This window comes from Delphinapterus leucas, chromosome 3, assembly GCF_059928025.1.
Source record: "Delphinapterus leucas isolate spDelLeu-1000000601 "Yukka" chromosome 3, BTC_Dleu_Yukka2, whole genome shotgun sequence".
Classification (NCBI taxonomy): domain Eukaryota; kingdom Metazoa; phylum Chordata; class Mammalia; order Artiodactyla; family Monodontidae; genus Delphinapterus; species Delphinapterus leucas.
Genome location: NC_143131.1, coordinates 24,743,231 through 24,753,850, shown reverse-complemented (window position 1 = coordinate 24,753,850; position 10,620 = coordinate 24,743,231). Strand labels below are relative to the sequence as shown.

At 36.4% G+C, this 10,620-nt stretch overlaps 1 pseudogene; it reads left to right on the top strand.

The window, feature by feature from the left end:
• Positions 1 to 5,664: 5,664 nt before the first annotated feature.
• LOC149749515 (casein kinase II subunit beta-like) lies at positions 5,665 to 9,763 on the top strand (annotated as a pseudogene).
• The last annotated feature ends 857 nt before the right edge of the window (positions 9,764 to 10,620 follow it).

Here is a 10,620-nt window from a genome sequence, read left to right as displayed (position 1 = left end):
TGATAAAGTATCCAGATTAAGTTCATCCAAAGAAGAGATAATGCATTTCTACATTTGTTTGTGATAATTGGAGCAAAGACTGTATTAAACTAAATAATGATGCTTTGACAGTGTAAAGAGGCAAATGTACATGAAAGTAATATTTTTCCAATGGTGAGAAGATGTATTTTATACTAGACCTGACTTAAGGCTTTTGCACAGGGTATTTCTTTGTCTGGAAATGGCTTTCCCCACATAATCACCTGGCTTACTCCTTCAATTTCATTCCACACAGAGGCCACACCTGACCACTCCACATCAACTGCCCCAATGTACTATGAAAACTCTTGGTCTGTTAGATTTTTTTCATAACATGAATTTTTATGTACTTTGTTTATTCTTTTATTTTCCAAATTTTTTATTGATTGCCTCCCTTGCCCCTGCCAGAATTCAAGTTCCTCAAGTGCAAGAACTCAAGTTTTTCTTGCTAATTGATCAGTCCCCAAGACCTAGAATCATTTTTGGAAAATAGGAGCCCAGTACATATGGGTCAAAAAAACACTCAATGACCTAGGAGGAATTTCAGTAAAACTTTTGTTGTCATAATCACATAAAAATACATAATGTCTATAAAACAGCAACAACTAATTAGATGGGAAGAACAGGCTGGAATGAAAAAGAAATAATGAGTCAAAAATGGGTTTAGGTGAGATTAAAAAATACTGCTAAGAAAGTAAAGAACAAAATCTAAAAGTTACAGCCACACTAGAGGCCCTAAGACAACAAGAAACATTAATATGATTATAAATGTCACAGCAATAATCCTTTTATTGGTTAAATTCCTGAATCAAAAGCAAAGTATAAAGTCTGAGTTTTAAAGATGAGATAACTACATGTACACAGAGAGACACAAATTACCCAAATATTTGACAAAAATGTTAAAAAAAATTATATACAAAAAATATTTAAAAAGTGATGAAGAATGAAAGAAATGTCAATTGATATTTATAAATATACCAGTCTAAATTAGGGATATGATTAGTCTGAAACCATTGAGTGACAGAAGGTAAAAGAGTAGTTAATAAGAAATCAATGATAGTATGAAAAAGGAAAAAATTTCAACATAACAAGAAGATAACAGAAAAAGGAAATTGAGGTCATTTAACTACTAAACTGTAGGCTGTTCTTTCTATGTAACTATGTTCTCACTCTATCCACTTTCTGTCTCCTACTTTTCCAACATAATTTGGACATTTTAAAATAAATTGCAACACACTTGAAAACAGATAAATTATAGGGGTTTACATCACATTTTCTTACCACAATGTTATAAAACTAGTAATTATAACAAAATGTGATAAAATATTTTGAAGTTAAAACACACATTTCTGAAAGTTTGTGTAAATAGGAAAATAAAAGCTGAGTTTTTAGATTTCTTATAAATATCAAAGTAAATTATGTACCTCAAAACTCAAGCTCAGGGGAGGAGTCAAGATGGCGGTGTGGGAACACGCAGAGTTAGCTTCTCCCCACAACTAGGGTGCCTGCCAGCCACTGGTAGGGGACTCTGACCCCCAAGGAGACAGGAGGAAACCCAGAGTGAACTAATAGGATGTAGGCAGACCAATAGGGGAGAAGTGGAGCCCAGACAGGATTGGCGTCCCTTGGGCCGGGGAGATTGCTGAGTTCCCAAGCCAATTCCCCCTTCCCCCAAAGCCCCATCCAGGCCACATGGGTCCTGGGGACATAGGAGGGAGGCTGGGGAGATCAGGAGTGGCAGGCAGGAGGGGCCATGCAGGAGGATCAGGAGAGGAGCAGAGGGTGATTATCCTACTCACTCAGGTACAGGGAGCCTGCTGAGCTCCCAGGCTGCTCCCCTGCCCTCCAAGGCCCCCTTTTCCCCCTACCGTATTGGTCCTGGGGACATAGGAGAGAGGCCTGGGAGATCAGAGAGGCAGGCAGGAGGGGCCCTCCCAGACCCCAGACCAGAGGAGCAGGAGAAGAGAGGAGGGCATTTGCTCTGCCCCTGCTGGGCTCCCAGGTGAGGTCCCCTACCTTCTGAGACCAGGGGTGGGTGACACGCCTGGGTCCCTACTGTTCCTTGAGTATAAGCTCCACCCCCCACAGCCCTCAGGGCCTTTTCCAGCCTTGTGGGTCCTGAGCATTGGCCCCATACACCACCCAAACCTCACGCTTGCTTAGGCCTCACTCTCCACAGCCATGGCCTTCCCTTCCCCACCATTTTTTTTTTTCCTTTTCCCTCCTCCTCTTTTTTACTATAGGGTACTGATGTACATTCCAGTTGTTGATTCATATATATTTTTATTTTTACATTCTTTCTAATAAATCTGTTAGTTTCCTAGTCTAATTTTATTTTTACTTTGTTACTGTTCTTTTTTTTGCTGCTCCACATGGCTTGCAGGATCTTGATTCATGACCTCGGGGTCGGGCGGAAACTCTTGCAATGGGAGCTCCAAGTCTGAACCACTGGACTAACAGAGAACCTCAGACTCCGGGGAATATTCTTCAGAGTGAGGTCTCCCAGAGGTCCTCATCTCAGCACAAAGACCATCTCTACTCAATAGCCTACAAACTCTAGTGTTGGAAGCCTCAGGCCAAACAACCAGTAAAACAGGAACACAACCTACTCATTAAAAAAAAAAAAAAAAGTGAGATGGCAAAAAAATATGTCACAGTTGAAGGAGCAAGGTAAAAACCTACAAGACCAAGTAAATGAAAAGGAAATAGGCAATCTACCTGAAAAAGAATTCAGAGTAATGATAGCAAAGATGATTCAGAATCTCAGAAATAGAATGGAAGCACAGATTGAGAAAATACAAGAAATGTTTAACAAAGACCTAGAAGAACTAAAGAACAAACAAACAGAGATGAACAACACAATACCTGAAATGAAAAATACACTAGAAGGAATCAGTAAAAGAAGTGGAAACAGAAGTGGAAACAGAAGAACGAATAAGTGAGCTGGAAGGCAAAATGGTGGAAATAACTGCTGAGGGGAAAAATAAAGAAAAAAAGAATGAAAAGAATTGAAGACAATCTCAGAGACAACTGAGACAATACTAAATGCACCAACATTCAAATTATAGGCGTCCCAGAAGAAGAAGAGAAAAACAAATGGTCTGAGAAAATATTTGAAGAGATTATAGTGGAAAACTTCCTTAACGTGGGAAAGGAAAGAGTCACCCAAATCCGGGAAGCACAGAGAGTCCCAATACAGGATAAAACCTAGGAAAAATACACCAGTACACATATTCATCAAATTAACAAAAATTAAATGCAAAGAAAAATATTAAAAACAGCAAGAGGAAAACAAAAAATAATATACAAAGGAATCCGCATAAGGTTATCAGCTGATTTTTCAGTGGAAATTCTGCAAGCCAGAAGGGAGTGGCAGGATATACTTAAAGTGATGAAAGAAAAAAACCTACAACCAAGATTACTGTACCCAGCAAGGATCTAATTCAGGTTTGATGGAGAAGTCAAAAGTTTTTCAGGCAAACCAAAGCTAAGAGAATTCAGCACCATGAAACCAGTTTACAACAAATGCTAAAGAAACTTCCCTAAGCAGGAAACACAAAGAGAAGAAAAAGACCCACAAAAACAAACCAAAAACAATTAAGAAAATGGTAATAGGGACATACATATCGATAATAACCTTGAAAGTAAATAAACTAAATGCCACAACCAAAGGACACAGACTGGCTGAATGGATTAAAAAAAAGACCCATATATAAGCTGTCTACAAGAGACACAATTCAGTCCTAGGGACACATACAGACTGAAAGTGAAGGGATGGAAATAGATATTCCATGCAAATGGAAATCAAAAGAAAGCTGGAGTAGCAATACTTGTATCAGATAAAGTAGACTTTAAAATAAAGACTGTTACAAGAGATAAGGAGGACCATTACATAATAATCAAAGGATCAGTCCAAAAAGAAGATATAACAATTATAAATGTTTATGCACCCAACATAGGAGCACTTCAATACATAAGGCAAATCCTAACAACCATGAAGGGAAAAATCAACAGTAACAAAATAATAGTAGGGGACTTTAACACCTCACTTACACCAATGGACAGATTATCCAGACAGAAAATTAATAAGGAAACACAAACTTTAAATGACATAATAGACCAGATAGATCTAATTGATATTTATAGAACATTCCACCCAAAAGTGATGGAATACACTTTATTCTCAAGTGCTCATGGAACATTCTCCAGGATAGATCACATCTTGGGTCACAAATCAAGCCTTGGTAAATTTAAGAAAATTGAAACCTATTAAGCATTTTTTCTGACCACAACACTATGAGATTGGAAATCAATTACAGGAAAAAACCTGTAAAAATCACACAAAAAAAATGGAAGTTAAACAGTGCGCTCCTAAATAACCAAGAGATCACTGAAGAAATCAAAGAAGAAATAAAAAATACATAGAAACAAATGACAATGAAAACACAATGACCCAAAACATATGTGGCACAGCAAAAGCACTTCTAAGAGGGAAGTTTACAGCAATTCAATCTCACCTCAAGAAACAAGAAAAATCTAACATAAACAATCTAATGTTACTTTTAAGACAACTAAAGAAAGAAGAGCAAAGAAAACTCAAAGTCAGAGGAAGGAAAGAAATCATAAAGATCAGAGCAGAAATAAATGAAATAGAAATGAAGAAAACAATAGCAAAGATCAATAAAACTAAAAGCTGATTCTTTGAGAAGATAAACAAAATTGATAAACACTTAGCCAAAATCATCAAGAAAAAGAGGGAGAGGACACAAATCAATAAAATTAGAAATGAAAAAGGAGAAATCACAACTGACACTGCAGAAATACAAAGGATTATAAGAGACTACTACAAACAACCATATGCCAATAAAATGGACAACTATGAAGAAATGGACAAATTCTTTGAAAGGTACAATTTTCCAAGACTGAATCAGGAAGAATTACAAAATATGAACAGACCTATCACAAGTAATGAAATTGAAACCATAATTAAAAATCTTCCAACAAAAAAATGTCCAGGACAAGACGGCTTCTCAGGCGAATTCTATCAAACATTTAGAGAAGAGCACATTTAGAGAAGAGCAAACACTGATCCTTCTCAAACTCTTCCAAAAAATTGCCGAGGGAGAAACACTCCCAAATTCATTATACGAAGCCACCAACACCCTGATACCGAAACCAGCAAAAGGTATCACAAAAAATGAAAACTACAGGCCAATATCACTGATGAACAGAGATGTAAAAATCCTGAACAAAACACTAGCAAACAGAATCCAACAGCACATTAAAAGGATCACACACCATGATCAAGTGGGATTTATCCCAGGGATGTAAGGATTCTTCAATATATGCAAATCAATCAATGTGATACACCACATTAACAATTTAAGGAATAAAAACAATATGATCTTCTCAGTAGATGCAGAAAAAGCTTCTGACAAAATTCAACACCGATTTATTATAAAAACCCTCCAGAAAGTGGGCATAGAGGGAACCTACCTCAACATAATAAAGTCCATATATGACAAACCCACAGCAAGCATCATACTCAATGGTGAAAAACTGAAAGCATTTTCACTAGGATCAAGAACAAGAGAAGGATGTCCACTCTCGCCACTCTTATTCAACATAGTTTTGGAAGTCCTAGCCATGGCAATCAGAGAAAAAAAAGAAATAAAAGGAATACAAATTGGAAAAATAAGGATTAAAACCATCACTATTTGCTGATGACATGATGCTATACACAGAAAATCCTAAAGATACCACCAGAAAACTCCTAGAACTAATCAAAGAGTTTGATAAAGTTGCAGGATACAAAATTAATGCACAGAAATCTCTGGCATTCCTACACACCAACAACAAAAAATCAGAAAGAGAAATTAAGGAAACACTCCCATTTACCATTGCAGCAAAAAGAATAAAATACCTAGGAATAAACCTGCCTGAGGAGGCAAAAGACTTGTATTCAGAAAACTATAAAACACTGATGAAAGAAACCAAAGATGACATAAAACAGATGGAGAAATATACCATGTTCTTGGATTGGAAGAATCAATATTGTGAAAATGACTACATAGCCTAAAGAAATCTACAGATTCAGTGTAATCCCTATCAAACTACCAATGGCATTCTTCACAGAATTGGAACAAAAAATCTTACAATTCATATGGAAACACAAAAGACCCTGAATAGCCAAAGCAATCTTGAGAAAAAAATAAATGGAGTTGGAGGAATTAGGCTCCCTGACTTCAAACTATACCACAAAGCTACAGTAATCAAGACAGTAAGGTACTGGCACAAAAACAAATATAGGTCAATGATACAGGACAGAATGACCAGAGATAAATCCATGCACAAATGGACACCTGTTTTATGACAAAGGAGGCAACAACATACAATGGAGAAAGGACCGCCTCTTCAATAAGTGGTGTTGGGAAAACTGGAGAACTACATGTAAAAGAATGAAATTAGAACACTACCTAACACCATACACAAAAATAAACTCCAAATGGATTAATGACTTAAATGTAAGACCAGACACTATAAAACTTTTGGAGGAAAACATAGGAAAAACACTCTTTGACATAAACCACAGGGAGAACTTTTTTGACCCACCTCCTAGAGTAACAGAAATAAAAACAAAAATAAACAAATGGGGCTTAATTAAACTTAAAAGCTTTTGCACAGCAAAGGAAACCATAAACAAGACAAAAAGACAACCCTCCGAATGGGAGAAAATATTTGTAAATAAAACAACAGACAAAGGATTAATCTCCAAAATATACAAATAGCTCATGCAGCTCAATATCAAACAAACAAACAATCCAGTTAAAAAATGGGCAGAAGACCTAAATAGACATTTCACCAAGGAAGACATACAGTTGGCCAAGAGACACATGAAAATATGCTCAACATCACTAATTATTAGAGAAATGCAAATCAAAACTACAATGAGTAGTAGTTTTCTCACACCAGTCAGAATGGCCATTATCAAAAAATCTAGAAACAATAAATGCTGGAAAGGGTGTGGTGAAAAGGGAGCCTTCCTGCACTGTTGGTGGGAATGTAAATTGATCCAACCACTATGGAAAACAGTATGGAGGTTCCTTAAAGAACTAAAAAAAGAACTACCATATGACCTAGCAATCCCACTACTGGGCATATACCCTGAAAGAACCATAATTCAAAAAGAGACATGCACCCCAATGTTCATTGCAGCACTATTTACAATAGCCAGGACATGGAACCAACCTAAGTGTCCATCGACAGAGGAATGGATAAAGAAGATGTGGCACATATATACAATGGAATATTACTCAGCCATAAAAAGAAACGAAATTGAGTTATTTGTAGTGAGGTGGGTGGACCTAGAGTCTGTCATACAGAGTGAAGTATGTCACCATATGTTAATGCATATATATGGAATCTAAAAAAAAAAAAAAATGGTACTGATGAACCTAGTTGCAGGGCAGGAATAAAGAGGTAGACATAGAAAATGGACTTGATGACATGGGGTGGGAGGGGGAAGCTGGGGCAAAGTGAGAGTAGTATTGATGTATATACACTACCGAATATAAAATAGTTGGCTGGTGGGAAGAAGCAGCATAGCACAGGGAGATCAGCTCGGTGCTTTGAGGTGACCTAGAGGGGTGGGATAGGGAGGATGGGAGGGAGGCTTAAGAGGGAGGGGATATGGGGACATGTGTATGCATACGGCTGATTTGCTTTGCTGTGCAACAGAAACTAACATGGTATTGTGAAGCAATTATACTCCAATAAAGATGTACTAAAAAAAAATTGTATCAATAAAAGAAAAAACAACCTCAAGCATAAGGGCAGTTCGAAAAACTGCAGTATTTACAAAAGCTGAAGATACACAGTTCCAAAGATAATCAGCTCCACTCCTATATATATACCTAAACCCAACAGGAGTGCATTCATAAGTTCACTGAAAGGCATGCACTAGAATATTCATTATAGCATTATTTGTAAGCCCAAACTGGATGCTACCCACATAAATATCCACTCATAGGAGAAGCCATAAAAATTATGGAATACTCACATAATGGGAATTGATCATCTATAATGTGCATAATGCATAATTTATCAATACTAAGTACAAAAAAAGACAGGACGAATCTCTGGTTTTAGAAGTCATGAGAGCAGTTAACTGGAATAGTTTATACTGAGATGAGAATGTACTAGGTTATTGGTGTTCTGTTTTTGATCTGAGTCTGACTAAGCAGGTATCTTCTGACATGTGAAATCAATCCACTGAGCTGAACTCTTTTGATGTGGTCACTAGTCTTACCGATACTATGTTCAATAAACACTTAAAAGTACATAGAAATTAAAAATATCATTCCCATGATATTTTTATTTATTAATTCATTAAAATAAGTAGAAACACATTTTAATCATGATATGCTTTGCAAAACAAAAGAAAAAAAAGACCCCTAACTTTCAAAGACTTTTATGATCACTCAAGAAAGCAAAATTACAGAGACAAAGAAGCATCAGGAAATCAGTAAGGAAAAATAAATGACAAATTTAAAAAAAAATGATTTAAACATCAGGAAGTGTTATTTATACTGGTTCTGTGGGCTCCATGACTATGAATTCTTCTGTGAAGTGGATGAAGACTCCATCCAGGACAAATTTAATCTCAGTCAACTCAATGAGCAGGTGCCTCACTGTAGACAAGCTCTAGACACGATCTTGGACCTGGAGCCAGATGAAGAGCTGGAAGACAACCCCAACCAGAGAACCCTGATTAAGCAGTCAGCCAAGATGCTTTATGGGTTCGCCCAGACCACCTATATCCTCACAAACCATGTCACCACCCAAATGTTGGAAAAGTACCAGCAGGGAGAGTTCGGCTACTGCCCCATGTGCACTGTGAGAACAAGCCAATGCTTTCCAATAGCCTTTCTGACACCCCAGGTGAGGTCCTGGTGAAGCTCTACTGCCCCAAGTGCGTGGACAATTCCACACCTAAGATACCATCGAGGCAGCACCCCACGGAAGGCCCCTACTTGGGTACCAGTTTCCCTCACATTGATCTTCATAGTGCATGCTGAATGCCGGCCCAAGCAGCCCACTAACCAGTTTATATCCAAAGTGTACAGTTGCAAGATCCATCCACTGTCCTACCAGGTGCAGTTCCAAGCTGCCAGCAACTTTGAGTCTGTCAAGACCGTTCACTTATTCCCAACCCCACCTGTCGCTCTGTCTTTGACAGTTCCAGTCCTCCCCTGCCACCTTTAAGGAAACCTCTATGGTTTATATTTTAAATTGGAAGAGTCATTATTTTGGTGTGAATATGAAATAAAGTAGAAAAAAGGCAAAAATAAGCATTTACTCAAAATTTATATAAACTCTTGCCGGATCTCTTCAGGAAAAATATTTTAGGGCTTGATGGCTCCTAATATAAATGTTGTAAAATCATAAGGTATTTTTAAAATAATTCTATGGTAATTTATTTAATTACTAAATAAAATTGATTATTTATATTAAGATACATTAGCATCATTGATTAATGTATGAGAAGAATACTGAATAGTACCATAATAATGAAGAAATTTTTTAAAAGATCTACAAAAACTACCATGTTGAAAGGTACAAGAATCACAGGCCTTTAGAAAGGAAATTTTCATATACCTAAAATCAACTAATTCTCATATTATTTAAATAGTTCTGGGCTTTAAGTTGAAATGGACTTTGCTGTGTCAAACCACAGACTGACTCGCATTATTTTAAAAAAAGCAAATCTCAAATATCACTAGTAAATAGCAATTAAATCTTAAGAGAGAATATATTTTTATACTTGATAAAATCAATTCAATGTTTAATAAAATTCAAAGAAAGCATAAGTACCAACAGACATATCTAAACATGACAAGAATGTGTATCTCAATCCACCTATATTTCAAAATGTTCTGGAAATTAATTTAATAGATTTATGATTATAAATGTGAAAAGAAGCTAAAATTTACGTATTTGATCTAGCAACTACTATAATGTAATATAAAACCTTTTATTTTTCCCTTGGAATAGAGAGTCAAGTCAAAAATAATGAATAATCCAATGAAATCAGAGTGTATACAAAATTTATGAACATCAGTGGAGAGAGATTGGATGACACATTAAATTGAGAATTGGCTAATTATGTCAAGTTGGGTTGATATAAAACATCTTTTAGTTGGAGAACTGAAATTCCAATCCCATCTCAGTGGAAAAAATCAAGATGTCTATTTGGAGAGTGTTCTTAGCCATCAAAATCTAGCTAGGCTAATTCAATGACTAATGATAACACCATACTTCTATGTGAGTGACAACAAATATAGACATTGTAATATTCATATTCTTCTCAGTATATTGTTTGCTAAGCACTGCATGTTGTTCTAGTTTTTTTTTTTTTTTCATATTATAAGTGTTAGCTTTTGTTAACTTGATCTTTCTACACCTATCTATCCTTGAGGTGCTTGGATTTATCCTGTAGATACTATGTTGGAATCATGTTAGCCACCTCAGGGTCAGATATTATGAAACATTTTTGTAATCCACAATGGAGACTTTGTAACAAGCTACAGCAGTGGGGAGTAG